General features: G+C 37.7%; 1 pseudogene; it reads right to left on the minus strand.

Moving 5' to 3' along the window:
• Positions 1-221: 221 nt before the first annotated feature.
• Positions 222-832, minus strand: LOC112168841 (annotated as a pseudogene).
• Positions 833-6,724: the final 5,892 nt, after the last annotated feature.

Consider the following 6,724-nt stretch of genomic DNA (forward strand, 5'->3'; position numbering starts at 1 on the left):
AACAAGTGATAACAAATCTCAAAGAAATCCAACAAACCAAACTTCACATTCTCCTACCAAGCATACGAGAATTCAAACCCAAAAAAGGGTATCAAACATGAAAATCGCAAAACAGATTAGAAACATATTCCCTAGAATTGAAACTGAAAATGTAAACATAATCCACTCTATGCCAATCATTTGAAAATCTAAAATACAATGCTATTTTAGGCTCAAGATCCAATCTTACAGCCACAACAACCTCATTCAAGGCAAAATCTCAAGCATTATGTGATTAAAAAGCAAATTTCAACTATACCCTTAATATGAATATATAAGTTCAACAATATCACCATATGACAAATCCTACACATTCAATGCACACAACCATTTCAAAAGTACAACCATTTCAAAAGGACAGAATCAAAGTATCGAAGCACTCACTTAATTCCAAGATCGATATGCTCCTCAATATCGAATCCAAAGCAGCCAATATCACTGAAGTTCTTACGCAAAAGCTCATACTCCTTCCCCTTCAGCCCACTCTCCAACAATAACATAGCAAGTGATCTTCTCATTACGCCTGAATCCAAAAGACCTCACAATGTACCGAGCTACACAAAATCACAACCCACCCACAGTCAAAACCCACAAACACATAAACCCTTAAAAAGATGAACAGAAAAACCCTAAAAATCTCACCTTTGGAGAAAACAAGGGTCTGGTCACTGAGTTGCTCCAAGACCTTGGCAGCCTTGGTGAGACGATCACTGTTCTCACTGAAGGAGATGTTGAGGACAAGCTTCTGGACCTTAATTTCTCTCATGGGGTTTGCGAGCTTCTTCTCCAACGCCTGCAATTAGGGTTTTATAGAAGAAACAGATTGTTAGATTACGAAATCAACAGAGGCTTGTTCAGATTCGGAACAAGAGAAAACAGAAAGAAGGGAAGAGAGAGAGAGAGAGAGAGAGAGAGAGACCATTGCTGAAGCTGAGGTCGCGGGTTAGGACAGAGAACGAGCTCCAGGCTCCAAGCTGAGGTCGGGGGCGTGAGTCAGGTTGGAGAAGGAGCTGGGGTCGGGGACGTGAAGAAGGAGGCAATCAAAGTGTGAGTGATAATTAGGGTTCGAAAGTTTTCACACAAAATGACTAGTGTTGGAGGGAATTAAAATTTCGGACCCCTGCGTTTCTCAAACTTTTTAACTTAGTCCCTCCGCATTTTTTTCAAAATTTTGAACGAAAGCTTACACATTGGTTAATTTAACTATCGATTTTCAAACCACAATAGAAATTGGTTATTGCATAAACCGATGTTAACACGTTTTTTTACATCGCGTGCAATTCTGGCCAATTTAATAGTGATGAAGTCTATTGACATAATTCTAGTAGTGTTGGCCAAATTCGTCTTGTCTCCATCTTTTCCTATCGAATTTCATGAGGAAACTCACCCATACGTTTGATTCAGTGGTGAGTGTCTTATTTTTTCTCTCAACTTTGTTCTTAATGTGGTTAATGATATGATTGGCTGGTTTCTGGTTTTGTATCTATATTCATACAACATGCTCTTGTATTGCTTAGCTTGTATTTGAAATTTGGGTTTACTTGATCAAACTCCCTGAGTTTTATATTAACCTCTTACAGAATCCTTATTTTTGGATTAAATTCCTTGCATATCAAAGCCTATTCATGTGCTCTCTCTGAATGCATTAAAATTGATTGTGTTTTCATTATGTTTTTGTCTCTGGTTAAATGATTGGCAAGTATTGTGAATCTTTCACTTCAGCTCAGTGATGTTATTAAAAGCTAAATATCCAAAGCTTGTTATTTTCAGTCTCATTAAGGAATCTGGAAACCAATTCAGTTTCGTTCAATTTCTGACCAGCTGAAATGTTTTGAACATAACTCTTTCCATTTTCATCCTTGTTACTTGATTCTTTTTGGGATGTATTCAGTACACCTTGAACTTTATTTCTGGAAATTTTAATCTTGATTGGTCAATGTTTACTATGTCTAAACCATCAGATTGTCCAGTTCCAAAATAATCCAGCTTTGTCATCTTTCACTTCCATATAGTTAGTGACACTTGCTTATTTCCAGATTACGGCCTCCTATAACTCAAAGGAGATCAGTGGATGATGACATTGCATCGATTATTCACCCAACATTGATTAGCTTTGGACTCCAGGTAGGGAGGCTCACCCTAGTTAGCAGTTTTTCTGAATTCTTTGATTGTCTGCAATTGTTTTATAAAATTTTCTTGCTTGAGTTTATGAGGATGACTTGAGAGTGAGTGAGGCATAACGATTTCCTTGGGTTTCGATCCCCTAAACCTCTGGAGGGCTGTACAGACTGGATAGTGTCTGACATCCTTTGAGGTGTGACACTAGTTCTAGGTGGTATGGCATAAATGGACACTCTTGCTACTCCTCATCAGTTGTTGAAGATTTAATTCTTTGGTGAGGATGTAGTTGGCTATTATATAGACTAGTCAGGTTTGGTTTATACCCGGGTACTTATGCTTTTGCGTATAATTTTACATTTCGAAATCTTTTAATGATTTTGAAACGTTTTTACTCAACCGACGGGCCCACTACTATTTGGATTTACATATTTTGAAACCTAGCTAGGGTTGATGTACTGAGAAGCGAGGACGAAATCTCACCCCTACTTTAGTTTCTCTTGTAGGTACTGTGCACAAAGTACGAGGATGATTCGGGACTGAGCTGGGTGTTATGTTCTTTTAAATTCTAGACCTGTTGGTATGGTTGTACTTATATTTGTTCACCTCTGTTTGTGCCCTTAAGTTTTCATTCGATGAGGTGAATGTTACTTGTAGAATATTATTCTTTGGCCAAGTTTATTATTCTTTCATTGATATATTCATTCTTCAAAGTCAAGAACCAAGTCTTTTAAGTCTCAAACTTCTGTTTATCGTTTTTAACTTTCCTTTGTTTCAATATGATACTCTGTGTACATACTATTTTTTGAGATTCAGGTTTTGGTTTGGGTAAAGTACCCTTAAGCATTGTTAAAGGGCTAAATACTAGTTAGTACCCTATGGTTTAGGTCCAAAATCAATTCAGTCCCTGGACTTCTAATTTCATCAAAAACACCCATGCACTTTCAATTTTGATCTAATAGGTCCAATTCGTTAATATTCTGTTATGTGTTCAAGTTATAGTTGGATTATTTGTTGAAAAACTATTTATTTTTAATAATAGGACTCACTCCTAAATTGACTATGCAGACCACCTCGACACCACATCATAAAACATATGCCATATATGAGCCACGTTAACAAGTTAAATAACTCAATTGTTGGAAAACTAACAAATTGGACCTATTAGATCAAAATTGAAAGTGCAGGGGTGTTTTTGATGAAATTAGAAGTTCAGGGACTTAATTGATTTTGGACCTAAACCATAGGGCAGTGGTATTACTATTTTTTGTTCTATTTTTTTTGCGTTGAATTGACCATTTTAGCCCTTACAGTGGGCTCAAACGTCAGGCTTAACGTCCAATTTGAACGGAGCTTAAGAAATTGGACACAGCTGATGAAAATTGGGAGTTTAAGGGTGTTGATGAAATTGGGAGTTTAAGGGTGTTGATGAAATTGGAAGTTTAGGGACTAACATGAATAATGAGTGAAAGCTCACGTAGGTAAACAGGAATTAATCCCAGTAAGAAATATGCATAATTTATATTGATCAAAATAGTATAAGGTAGTTGCGAATGCATTAATTATTCAATCGATGATGCTAGTGCTACTACATCCTTATCATTATTGCTAATATTGCATCCCTGTTTGGTTTTGATATCATTAATAGAGGTCAGAAATAGCATATACATCAATTTCACAATTGGATCATTTTTCTAAAACAAACAAACAAATAAATACTTGATAAATACCAATTATTCAATCTACTAAGGTCGTTTATTAAAACATTTCTTAAACTACCAGCGTTTCCAGGGTGTCCTGAATTTGGATAATGAATTTCTCAAGATTCAAAAAAAGGGCCTAGGCAGCTCCATGCCTTTCCGATTATGGCCTAGTCGATCGAGCTGGGCGCGGGGGTGAAAGTTGGCTACCTAGGCAGTTTAGGCTGTTCCTAGGCGGGCTGGGCGGATTTGACTAGGCGCTGGGCAGTCGGCGATTAGGCATTCTGTTCTTCTTCTTCTTCTTCTTTTTTTTTTTTTAACTCATCCTAAAACTATACCCTATCAGAATTCAGAAACCTAAACACAAACTAAACCTCACATCTCTCTACCTCTCTCTCTCTACCTGGCACGGCCGCACAGACCCCTTTTTTGTCTTCGACGGTGATGTCGTGACGAACTGAAGGTGGTAAGTTTTCAATCTTCCAAAAACACCGAGATAACAAAATCAAAAGTTTGGTGAATTGTGTAACAGAGAAAAGAAGAAATACGAATTGAGATTTGATTTTCGTTTCTGGGTGTTTGATTTTGGTTTTTGGGTGTTTGAAATTTCAAATAGAGCACTGCAAAGATTGAAAGTTTATGATGAGGGAAAGAGAATATGGATTGGGTTTTGTTTTATTTGTGATAAGGAGTTCTGGGTAGGTTACTGAGATGGCATTGGGGATTTGAAATTGAAATATGGCACTGCAAAGGTTTGAGCTTTCCAGGAAGAACATGAGAGAGAGAGAGAGGGGTGGTGTGTTTGCTTTTGCTTTTTCAGCTTAACAGGGTATAAAGGGAGATTGGAAGTTCTGATTATTTGGTGGGCCATGGGAGTTAAGGCCTAATTAGTCTTATGGATGAGAGGTCCGGTTTAGTTGGATGAAGGAGTTATTTTTTATCTACTTTGACTATTTTTAATTAATTGTTAGACTTTAAATATATTTATTTATATAATTGTATATCATAAAAATAATTAAAAATTAAAAAATTAAAAACCGCCTAGTCCCCGCCTAGGCTCCCACCTAGGCCTCTAGGCACTAGTCCTTGGGTCACTGCCCAACTAGCGTCTAGTGTTTTTTAGAACCTTGGAATTTCTACAGCCCCTTAATATCTTGACCAAGAGATGATGTCCGACTCTGGAGTTTATTCTGATTCTCCCTCAACTACAGAAATTGCTTAAGCTAGTTTTGATGACAGTTTGCTCCTGTCTCCTCCAGAAGGACGTCTTTGTTTAGGTTCCGAGCCAAACCCACTGCCAAGTTGGCTACACTGTCGGTCTGGTAAGATGGGGTAATGATTGGAGAGTCATTCTAATCTTGTTGCAGCCTTAACTGTCCTGTTATGGTAGTTCCCGTCGGTGGGTTGTTTCCTCATGATTCCAAAGCATTTAACTGTTCTTTGCCCCTGTAATAAGAGTTAGCCTTTGAATTTCTCTCTCAACGAGAACACTAATTTGTAAGAGATTGGAATCCTCAAGATCCATATACGTTTTCATATAACCTGCAAAACAGAAGCCGAGCCTAGTGTGTACCGAACTTAGACGATCGATTCAATAACAACTCAAGCAGTAGGCGTGAGCTAGGTTAGAATTCATTACCAAAGATGCTTGATTGTGCCTCCTTATATAGGAGAATACAAGTCAGAGTATGATGGTCTAAGAGTAATCCGAACTCTAGTCGGAATACGTGTCTTTCAAGTAAAGAAGATTGAGAAGGATTGTCTTTCCTAATTCTCGAGGTTAACTCGAATATCACAAGCATTAATAGTGGTCATATGTAGGCCCAACCCATCCTTCTGCAGAATGTGCGCTTCGGGGTATTAGTATGTATTCTACTAGGACTCTTCTCTCTACAAGTTCATATACATGCTGAGTCCAGTATCATGGATACTTCATTATGACCATATCCGGACCCTATATCCTTTGTGATTCCCTTAAGATTTCTTCCCCTTTTAGGATAATATATAAGATATTTCATTTATTATGACCATGTAGCCTCTCTGATATTCTTTCGTGTGGACCTCCCCCGAGGCTTACTGATATGCAAAGTATACTGCCTCAAGTAGCCTATTTCAGGCATCCTAGGCTATTAGTTGAGTGTATACATATGGTAAAATTTATGCTCCCACAATAAGTACTAATAGGAAAAACTAGTTTTACCTTCTGCACCACTGGTTCTTGAGTGAATTTGACAGTTTTTTGATGATACAAGTCTTTGCGTGTTTGTGAGGACACCTATTTTATGGCTATATGGGCACCTATTTTATGTCTGCATGGATACTTGTTTTATGTCGTTTCCAAAGAGGGTATCGGGTTAATGTCTGCGAGAACACGTTGTATGCCTCTTTCAAAGATGACTTCAGTTTAATGCTTGTGAGGACATGTTGTATGCCTCCTCTGAATATGGCATCAATTTAATGTTGCAAGGACACATTCTGTTTAATGTTTGCAAGGACACATTCTGTTTAATGTTAGTAAGTTCACCATCTATCTGTGAGGACACAATCTGTTTAATCTCAGTGATGACACGCGATCTGTTTAACATAGCGAGGGCGTAGTCTGTTTAACATCACGAGAACGCCGTCTGCTTAACTTCACGAGGACACACTCCATTTAACGTTGCGAGGACACATTATGTTTAAGGTTGTGAGGACTTGGTTTGTGCAATTTCATCAATCGTTTTGCAATGTCAAAAAGATTTTATTCCACTAAATGTTTAATACACACAAAAATATGAAACATGAAGGAAATGTAATGAAAACATCAACGTTGTCTGTCACAAACAGCGACACTGCCTTTTATTGGAAGACGAATGCATTATAAATTG

This window comes from Rosa chinensis, chromosome 6 (assembly GCF_002994745.2).
Source record: "Rosa chinensis cultivar Old Blush chromosome 6, RchiOBHm-V2, whole genome shotgun sequence".
Lineage (NCBI taxonomy): Eukaryota > Viridiplantae > Streptophyta > Magnoliopsida > Rosales > Rosaceae > Rosa > Rosa chinensis.